Source organism: Lithobates pipiens, unplaced genomic scaffold, assembly GCF_037356315.1.
Source record: "Lithobates pipiens isolate NorthernLeopardFrog02 unplaced genomic scaffold, aLitPip1_a1.2 Scaffold_23, whole genome shotgun sequence".
Lineage (NCBI taxonomy): Eukaryota > Metazoa > Chordata > Amphibia > Anura > Ranidae > Lithobates > Lithobates pipiens.
In genome coordinates, this window is record NW_027507785.1 from 251,116,749 (window position 1) to 251,128,006 (window position 11,258).

The following is an 11,258-nucleotide window of genomic DNA, read 5'->3' on the forward strand; positions in this document are numbered from 1 at the left end:
CTGATAACAGACAGATCCAACCTTCACCCATCACGGCGGGTAGAGTTGTGCCAACCTTCAGGGTTCTGGGTTCCTACTCACAGGATCCTCTTCCCTGGACCTGTAGAAGATTCTGCCAGAAAAAAAACTTTTCGTGCAACTTAATTTTTGTGCACCAAACCTCTGGATCCCAGAGCCCAGTCCTCAAAGAGACATTACAGGCAAAACCTTGTTTCTTCCTTCACAAGGCCTGAGTATCATCCATCTTAGGCGTATCGGCCCGAGGCATGGATCCGGTTGTATAGCTCCTAGGCCCCCGCAGAGACCATCAAACAGAGCTTTCTTCTTAGCAGATCTTTAAAGTGACCAACCACCTTAGACACTTGAGAAAAAACTGAGGTACCGTATATACTCGAGTATAAGCCGAGATTTTCAGCCTCTTTTTTGAGGCTGAAAGTGCCCCCCTCGGCTTATACTCGAGTCATCGCTGTCTGCCTGCTCGATCAGCGTGTCGAGCAGACAGACAGCGGCCATTCTATAATTCAAAAGCCGCGCCTCCGGCTCCGCCTTCGCCTGTGATAGGCGGAACACTGAATTTCCCAGCAGCCTGTGTTCCGCCTATCACCGACATCGTCTCATCCTCGTACTACGGACGAGGATGAGACGATGTCCGTGATAGGCGGAACACAGGCTGCTGGGAAATTGTGTTCCGCCTATCACAGACAGGGAGGCGCGGCATTTGAACAGGGGAATGGGCGCCGACGAAGAGCGGTGATCCTGGGACGGGACCGGACGGAGGCTCGGCTCGGGACGGGACGGGACGGGACCGGACGGAGTCTCGGGACGGGACGGGACCGGACGGGACGGAGGCTCGGGACGGGACCGGACGGAGGCTCGGGACGGGACGGGACCGGACGGAGGCTCGGGACCGGACGGAGGCTCAGGACACAGGTAGGCTGGACACACAAGGCCACACACACACACACACACACACACACACACACACACACGGATGGACACACACACACACAGGGATGGATGGATGGATGGATGGACACACACACAGGGATGGATGGATGGATGGACACACACACACACAGGGATGGATGGATGGATGGACACACACACAGGGATGGATGGATGGATGGATGGACACACACACAGGGATGGATGGATGGATGGATGGACACACACACACAGGGATGGATGGACACACACACACACAGGGATGGATGGATGGATGGACACACACACAGGGATGGACAGGCATATTATACACGAGGCATATATTATACACGAGTCAATAGGTTTCCCAGTTTTTTGGGGGTAAATTGGGGGCCTCGGCTTATACTCGGGTCGGCCTATACTCGAGTATATACGGTACTCTCCATGTGGGAGGGGTTATATACGGGAGGAACTCGTCTTGTATTTAGGGTTGCCAGTGTCAAATCCCCTGATTGTGACTATCTAACCCACTAAGTAATTATCAAAGGCTCTGTGTCCCATGATGTATGAACAAGAAATTAATTCTCCGTGTAATGTTTGGAAGATGGGGAATTTAGGTGCATTAGATCCGTTTTTCTCAATTTTATTAAATTATAAAAGTTGAATTTCATACATGTAGAAGCACATAAATAAATTACTACAAGAGGAAATAATTAAAAAATTGAAAATATCTCATAGACTTCCTTGCAACTTGATCTGACTTGGATGCTATTTAGAAGCCTGTACAAGGGCTGAAATCACATCCAAGTTGGACCAAAGTAGTGCAGGAACCTTTTCTAAAGTTGGAGCAAATTGTGTAGTGTCAGTTAAGACGTCTCTCATAGGAAAACATTTAATATGACATGTTGTTCGACTCACAAGTCAAATCCCATGTTGCAGTAGTGTCATGCTCTAAGAAGACGACTTTTTCCTACCAAGATTACAGTATAACTTCTCCAGTTTGCTCTTTAGTTTTAGCTAGATAACACAACAACCCCTTTAGTTTTCATCTTATATGGTTGTCTGATGTCACAACTTAGAATATTATGTTCTGAAGACCCTGTAATTGGTCCCACTGATTAACCCAGATTCTGATCTCAGATTGTGCAAAGCAGCCAGACGTGTTATTTTCAGCCTGGTACACAGTATTCCTCTAAATCTTTCACACAGTGAGCAGGCAGATTGTGTCTGTGTTTTTTAATTTTTATTGTTTGTAGAACTGGGATAGGCATAGGGTGAGCCAGCCTTAGGATACCTAGAACTAAGACAAACTTGCACAGAAAAAATCTTGCACAGTAACGTCACTAGGGTTGGTGTCACCCGATGCCGAAAAAATTGGCGTCACCCCCCCTCCACCAACTATAGTCCGCCCTCAGTACAGACCCCCTTCACTAACTACAGCCCCCCCTCTCTCAGTATAGATCCCCCTCCCTCAGTATAGATCCACCTCCCTAAGTACAGAGCCTCTTTCCTCAGAATAGACCCCCACTAAGTACAGACCCCCCCCACTAAGTACAGACCCCCTTCCTCAGTACAGACCCCCCCATCAATATAGACAGCCCCACTAAGTACAGACCCCCCTCCCTCAGTGCAGATCCCCATCAGTATAGACACCTCCCTTAGTGCAGACCCCCATTAATATAGAACCCCCCCTCTTAGTGCAGATGCCCCATCGGTATAGAATCCCCCTCTTAGTGCAGACCCCCATCATCAGTATAAAATCCCCCCTTAGTGCAGACCCCCATCAGTATATAATCCCCTCCCTTAGTGTAGACCCCATCAGTATAGAATCCCCCCTCAGCGCAGACCCCCCATCAGTATAGAACCCCCCCTTAATGCAGATCCCCCTCAGTATAGATACCCCTCTCCCCTCCCATAGTGCCCTCCCTGCACATGTCCAGCTACATATATTATAGTAAAGTGTACAGACCTCAGAACAGCGCGGACGTATACACACAGTGGGGAGTGTCCCTCGGGCTGCTCCACCTCCTGTGTGGATGTAAACAGAGAGAAGGGGGAGGTGGCATCAGTCCGCTCTGCTGAGGGATACAACGTGAGACCCAAGAGGCACAGATCAGGGCAGCGGGCGGTGTTAGCGGTACCACTATCCACCCCTGCCCAATGTCACCCGTGTGCGGCCAGCACCCCCGCCCCCTCTAGCAACGCCACTGATCTTGCAAACAGTTAAAGTGATATTAAAGTCTTTTTAAAAACAAAACAAAAACAAACATGTCATGCTTACCTGCTCTGTGCAGTGGTTTTCCACATGACAGACCAGAACCACTTCTTCTTGAGTCCCTTGATCGCGCCCTTTGCCCCTTCTTTCTGCTGAGTGCTCCCACAGCAAACAGGTGGCAAATGAGGCACATAGGCAGGCTCATACCCAAGCCGCAGTTCTGCGTGTCCATTCCCAAACAGAGCCACGGCTCGACCAGGTCCCCTCTCTCTGCTCATTGACTCACTGGCTGGGATTGACAGTAGCGAGAGCCAATAGTTCACGCTGCTGTCTCAGCCAATAAGGAGCAAAGTCCACGGAGAGCTGAAGCTCTCATGCATACGTTTCAGGAAAATTACACTTTTTTTTTTTTTTGCACGAAGTTGTCACTAAATGATATACTGTGCAAACATGGCATGGTTATATGTGGAATTACACCCCAAAATCAGGCATGTACTGGCCATCAGGACTACCGAGAGATTCCCGGTGGGCCGATGGCTCAGTGGGCCGGTTTCAGTGACAGCCTGCCAAATTAATGGCTGCGCTACTCGCGCAGCCATTCATTTGAGCACCGCTGTACTTCCGAGCGCGGCGCACTTCGACTCTTTCCGCCCCCACTCGGCGCTCTCAGAACACTGGCATTGCACACATCTTCGGCCACCTCCGGCCCACAGTCGTCCTTTTCCGCCACCGCTCGGCTTCCCCCGCCCCCTCCTCTCCGACAGCTCTTCAGCTTCAGCAAACAAAACTCGGCTATCTCCGGCGGCCCCCGCGGTAACGGACACTGTGAGTTTAAATGAGCAGGGGCCACCGTGTGATGTCCTGAGAGCAGCCGACAGGCAGAGAAGTCCCCAGAGCAGACGAGGGAGGCTGGAGGATGGCGGTGCTGCAGAAACCCATCCAGGTAACCGGCCGCCCAGCACAGCCATTGAATACTGTATATAGCATATGGCTGTGTGTGTATATATATCAGTACAGACCAAAAGTTTGGACACACCTTCTCATTCAAAGAGTTTTTTTTATTTTCAAGACTATGAAAATTGTAGATTCACACTGAAGGCATCAAAACTATGAATTAACACATGTCCAATTATATACTGAACAAAAAAGTGTGAAACAACTGAAAATTTGTCTTGTATTCTAAGTTCTTCAAAGTAGCCACCCTTTGCTTTGATTACTGCTCCGCACACTCTTGGCATTCTGTTGATGAGCTTCAAGAGGTAGTCACCCGAAATGGTTTTCACTTCACAGGTATGCCCTGTCAGGTTTAATAAGTGGGATTTCAAGCCTTATAAATGGGGTTGGGACCATCAGTTGTGTTGTGCAGGAGGTGGATACAGTACACAGCTGATAGTCCTACTGAATAGACTGTTAGACTTTGTATTATGGCAAGAAAAAAGTAGCTAAGTAAAGAAAAACGAGTGGCCATCATTACTTTAAGAAATGAAGGTCAGTCAGTCCGAACAATTGGGAAAACTTTGAAAGTGTCCCCAAGTGCAGTGGCAAAAACCATCAAGCACTACAAAGAAACTGGCTCACATGACGACCGCCCCAGGAAAGGAAGACCAAGAGTCACCTCTGTTGCGGACAATAAGTTCATCCGAGTCACCAGCCTCAGAAATCGCAGGTTAACAGCAGCTCAGATTAGAGAACAGGTCAATGCCACACAGAGTTCTAGCAGCAGACACATCTCTAGAACAACTGTTAAGAGGAGATTGTGTGAATCAGGCCTTCATAGTAAAATATGGAAACTACTGCTGAGGACAGGCAACAAGCAGAAGAGACTTGTTTGGGCTAAAGAACACAAGGAATGGACATTAGACCAGTGGAAATCTGTGCTTTGGTCTGATGAGTACAAGTTTGAGATCTTTGGTTCCAACCACCGTGTCTTTGTGCGACGCAGAAGAGGTGAACGGATGGACTCTACATGCCTTGTTCCCACCGTGAAGCATGGAGGAGGTGTGATGGTGTTAAGGTGCTTTGCTGGTGACACTGTTGGGGATTTATTCAAAATTGAAGGCATACTGAACCAGCATGGCTACCACAGCATCTTGCAGCGGCATGCTATTCCATCCGGTTTGCGTTTAGTTGGACCATCATTTATTTTTCAAATAAGACAATGAGCCCAAACACACCTCCAGGCTGTGTAAGGGCTATTTGACCAAGAAGGAGAGTGATGGGGTGCTGCGCCAGAGGACCTGGCCTCCACAGTCACCGGACCTGAACCCAATCCAGATGGTTTGGGGTGTGCTGGACAGCAGAGTGAAGGCAAAAGGGCCAACGAGTGCTAAGCATCTCTGGGAACTCCTTCAAGACTGTTGGAAAGCCATTTCAGGTGACTACCTCTTGAAGCTCATCAACAGAATGCCAAGAGTGTGCTGAGCAGTAATCAAAGCAAAAGGTGACTACTTTGAAGAATCTAGAATATAAGACATATTTTCAGTTGTTTCACACTTTTTTGTTCAGTATATAATTGGACATGTGTTAATTCATAGTTTTGATGCCTTCAGTGTGAATCTACAATTTTCATAGTCATGAAAATAAAGAAAGCTCTTTGAATGAGAAGGTGTGTCCAAACTTTTGGTCTGTACTGTATATTATATTATATATATATATATATATATATATATATGCTGTATATAGAATATGGCTGTGTGTATATGTATATATATATAAAATAATATGCAAAATCCAACATAGCTAAAAGTTCACCAAAACTGACAATTAATATTAAAATGTGCATACAAATATTTTCAGCAAAATATTCATATATAAACCATGCTTATAATTAAAATCCCCCCTTTTTTTTTTTTTTGTACTTTAATACCAAGGACATAGTTTGGATAAAATGGTTTTAATTATAAGCATGGTTTATATATGAATTGTTGAAAAAAAAATGTATGCGCATTTCAATATTAATTGACACGTTTGATGTACTTTTAGCTATGTTGAATATTTTGTATTATTTGAATCATTATTTGCACCAAATTGATTTTTTTTATGTTATTTTGGTTAGGATCACATCCTTTGCTATATATTCAATTTATCTGTGGGTTTGTGTTAACCTGTTGGATGTTGGCAGCTTCTCATTACTGCGGTTGGAAAATAAAAGATCACCAGCAGTGTGCTGTCGGCTTCTGAGTTTGCATACTCCTTTTATGTGTCTAGCCGGGCCGTGATGACGTCACTCTCATGCAAGTGCGCAGCATACTGTTTTTGTGCGCGTTTGCAAAATTGGAGTGGGCCGGTCTGGATGAAGCCAAATTTTTGTCCCAGTCCAGCCCTGCCCAAAATACATTCTGCTGCTTCTCCTGAGTATGAGAATACCATGTGTGAGACTTTTTGGGAGCATAGATGCGAACAGGACCCCAAAAACCAATCACTGCCTTCAGTATTTCGAAGGGCGTAAAATTGTGATTTTACTCCCGGTACCCAACACAGTTACCGAGGCCCTGAAATGTCCAGATAGCACCCCCCCCCCCCAATTACCCCATTTTGGAAAGTAGACACCCCAAGGTATTTGCTGAGTATTTTGCAGATCTCATTTATTTTTGAAAATGAAGAAAGAAAATATTTTTTTATTGACAAAAAGCGAGATCTGCCTCTCAGTAAATAGCTTTGGGTGTCTACTTTCCAAAATGGGATCATTTGGGGGGGAGGGGGGTTGCGTTTGTGTTATTTTGGCATTTCATGGCCTCCGAAACTGTGATAAGCAGTGAGGAGTAAAATCAAAAATTCCCCATACTCAGGAGAAGCAGCTGAATGTACTTTAGGGTGTAATTCCCCTTATAACCACACCGTGTTTGAACAATATATCATTTAGTGACTTTATGTAAAAAAAAAAAAAAGTGTGATTTTCCAGAAACTTGTGCATGAGAGCCTCAGCTTTCTGTGGACTTTCCCTCCTCATTGGTTGAGACAGCAGCGGGAATTAAATTTTCTCAAAACTTGTGGCAAAATATAAAATATTCCATGGACTCAACATGCCTTCCAGCAAATAGCTTGAACTGTCTTCTTTCCAAATGGGGTAATTTGGGGGGGTGCTATCTTGTTATTTCATGGCCTCTGAAACTATGATAGATAGTGAGGAAGGGAAATCACCATTTTACGGCCTTAGAAAGCCTGAAGGTGGTAATTGGTTTCGGAGCCCTGTACGTGGCTAGGCTCCCAAAAAGTCTCACACATGTGGTATCCCCGTACTCAGGAGAAGCAGCAGAATGTATTTTGTGGTGTAATTCCACATATGCCCATGGCATGTTTGAGCAATATGTCAGTTAGTGAAAACTAAAAAATAATAAAAATAAAATTAGTAGTATTCTGCAACTTTTGGCAATATATTAAATATTCCATGGTCTTGGCATTTTATGGCCTTCGAAGCTGTGATAGGTAATGAGGAGGGAAATCAAAAATTTACACCCTTAGAAATCGGTGCTTGGTTTTCGGGGTCCTGTATGGGGCTAGGCTCCCAAAAAGTCTCACACATCCCCATGCTCAGGAGAAGCAGCAGAGTGTATTTTGGAGTGTAATTCCACATATAAGCATGGCACATGTGAGCAATATATAATTTAGTGACAACTTTGTGTAAATTATTATTAGCATTTTCTTTGGGGTGTCTACTTTTCAAAATGGGGTCATTTTGGGGGGAGGGGGTTGTACTGCCCTGTCATTTTAGCACCTCAAGAAATGAGATAGGCAGTCATAAACTAAAAGCTGCGTAAATTCCAGAAAATGTACCCTAGTTTGTAGATGCTATAACTTTTGCACAAACCAATAAATATACGCTTATTGACATTTTTTTTTTACCAAAGACATAAGGGATGAATACATTTTGGCATAAATATATGACTAAAATTGAATTTATTGAATTTTTTTATAACAAAAGGTAGAAAATATAATTTTTTTCAATTTTTTTTCCATTTATATCGCAAAAAATAAAAATCGCAGAGGCAATCAAATACCATCAAAAGAAAGCTCTATTTGTGGGTAAAAAAAAAGGATGTAAATTTGATTTGGGTACAGCAGTGCATGACAGCGCAATTACCAGTTAGAGCATTGCAGTGCCCAATTGTAAAAAGTGCTCTGGTCATTGAGCAGCCAAATCCTTCGGGGCTGAAGTAGTTAAAGCGGAGGTCCACCCTAAAATGGACCTTCCGCTCATCGGAATCCTCCCCCCCTCCGGCGCCACAATTGGCACCTTTCAGGGGGGAGGGGGGTGCAGTTACCTGGATAATCCAGGTAACTGCACCCACTTCCGGGCTAGCTCTCTGCGGAAAGGGGCGTAGATTACGCCCCTTTCCGCAAGTGCCCGCCCCCTTCCACAAGTGCCCCGCTGCCTGCTGGGAAACACACAGATCCCAGAGGCAGCGGGGACCGTCCTCATTGCGCAGCGCGGCTCGCGCATGCGCAGTAGGGAACCGGGAAATGAAGCCGAAAGGCTCCATTTCCTGATTCCCATACCCAAGATGGCGGCACTCGAGTGACGATCTAGAGATCGGCTTCGGGTGCCGACATCGCGGGCGCGCTGGACAGGTAAGTGTCACTATTTTAAAAGTCAGCAGCTGCAGTATTTGTAGCTGCTGACTTTAAAAAAAAAAAAAAAAACGCGGAGTCCCGGCGGACTCCCGCTTTAAAGCAATGCTGTGCTAAATTGTAAAAAGTGCTCTGGTCAGGAATAGGGTAAAACCTTCCGGGCTGAAGTGGTTACCAAAACACAATCATAATAGATGCAATCTCTGTTTCCTGCAGTAAAGCACTGCTGATTTTCAGGGTACAGTAGTACTTTTTGAATAAATGATGGGTGTGTACAGGCATTATTACAGTTCCATTGCCCGAGTATTATACAGTTTAGCCCACAAGTTAAAGCTTTTGTTACCCCAACACTTCCTGATATGTGGCTGCTGTACCATGTACATTAATGAGAAATTATCCTGTTCTCTTTGTATGGCTTCCTTTATGTGAAATCCCAGGTCAGTCCCTCTGCTTTCCTATTAAAAACTAACCACACTAACCAGGAGAACACAACATTGTTAGTTCCCTAGCTATACTGGGAAATCAGTGTACTCTCCTCCAATGATCAGACTTGTCCTGACACCCCCCCTCCCCCCATTTACTGGGAAGCTCAGTGTACTGCTGCTTCTCCTCCCCTCCAGCTCTTTTGCAGCTGAGAACAGAAGGAATTTGATCACTTATAAAAAAGGGGAAAAAGGTATTCATAATGTATTTTTATATCTATACAAAAATGTTTTACCTTTCATTTCTGATTTAAACTGAATGGGTTGTTTTACAAGGAGATCGTTTACAATCACTTTAACATCAAAAGGAGGCCAATTATATTCCTAACAAAAACTTCTACTGTAAAACATAATAAAGTCAACATCAATCACCTTTACCTATGGCACACATAGTACAAAAGTTCAAAAATCAGACTGAGTATGCACAATAAACCTCTGTCTAAAGGGTATATTAGATAAGACAATTGGCTATCATTCTGTAAATATCACCTTTGGCTTTGTTTTCCAAAAGTCAATGCATGCAAAACATCTGACATTTTCAAATGTAAAAATGGCTAGCTACATTGTTTTGACAGCTCTATTGTCCTTATTATTCATTCATACAGTCACAGTGGTACATACTCCACATAGACCAAAGTTTGCATCCTTTCCTTTTGTGATGCAAATTGTCATAACAATCACCAAGGTAACAAATTTGGATCTCGAGTTCCTAACTCCATAATTTCTCCCTCCTGAGCATTGCTTTGTTTATTTTATCATATTTTTTTATGGAATGCTATAAAATGTCTATGATGTTTATTGCCACCCTTTTCATTTTTACAGAGAGCTCTTTAAAACGCACATACTGTATGGTCAGAATGTCCCCTTTTTCTTATGAACAAAGACTCATTAAATTTTTTTCAATTACGCTTTGTGAAGTGAGAGTCATCTGTGATATATTTTTAATCTTCCTGCTAAGTGGGGATGAGCTTGATGTTTGGGTCGAACATAAGCTCGACTCCAACAACGGGTGCTCGCCCATTCACAGAACAGCGCACATTATGAGGCGTTTGTGGGAAATTCGAGCACCGTAATGCACTGCAAGATTGCAGTGCGTTGCTGTATGATGATTGGCCAAAGCATGCACCTAACCTGAAAATACAATGCTATAAATATTTTTTATTTATTTTTATTTTTTCTTCTCCATCCATCCTGTTCGGGTTCAGCCTCTCCCGGATCAGAAGCCCCCCCCCATATAGGCTGTAAATCTCCTGAGGTTCCTGTGGTGCTGGGATTGTATGGTACAGTATAAATGACTGTGTATTACTGGCAAAGGCCACAGGCAGTATAAATGACTGTATATACCTTCGTTAGGCAGGTGCTGGCACTCTCTCCTTCCATGTTTTTGTGTGTTCAGGCAGTGGTTTGGCTTGCTGGGACTTGTAGTCCACCACCTCCACATGTATTCCTTTCAGGAAGCTCAGAGTTGAGCAGGTGAGGTCAGAAGTAGCTTCCTCTTGGATTGCCTAGCAAACACCAGAATGCTCACTGCTGATTTGCAGCAGGCTCTGTCCTCTGATCTCAGCCTCCAGCTGATTAATCTGCTATTCTGCTCTGGTAAACCTGATTTCCAAGACTTATTACTTACTGCTGTGTTACTTGTCTGTCATAGTGTTTTTATTATCCTGTGCCTTTATAGATCTGGGAAGTTTTGCCTGCCTGCCTAGCTGCCTTAGCACTGAAGATTCGGATGGAGAAGTTTCTTTTTTATTTATTTATTTTATTTATTTATTTTTATTTATTTAAAAGAGAGCACATCCTCTGTTTTACAGAGAGGGGCCCAGTGTGAGCTAAACACCTGCAAAGAGGTTCCTAATCAGCATTCCAGCCTCTAAGGAGTAAAAAGGGGTCTAGACATGACAAATCGCAGAGTCGCATGCAGCTGGATAGACGCCTGTTATCACAGCATTCCAGATCTCCCTCGCCCTTACCTTACTTTAGTCACTCGGACCCGAGCCAAGAGAGGTCAAGACATCAGAAAACCTCTAGAAAAGAGCAAATCTGGGCGCAGACAGAAAAGAAGATCCGCT

At 44.4% G+C, this 11,258-nt stretch overlaps 1 protein-coding gene across 1 annotated transcript in view; it reads right to left on the reverse strand.

Moving 5' to 3' along the window:
* The window catches only part of LOC143928261 (flavin-containing monooxygenase 5-like), an 84,885-nt gene extending 74,214 nt beyond the window's left edge, over positions 1 to 10,671 (reverse strand). The window contains exon 1 of the mRNA XM_077453025.1: positions 10,534 to 10,671. The gene's annotated coding sequence lies outside the window, so the exon portion shown is untranslated. The remainder of the gene's footprint in view (positions 1 to 10,533) is intronic.
* Positions 10,672 to 11,258: the final 587 nt, after the last annotated feature.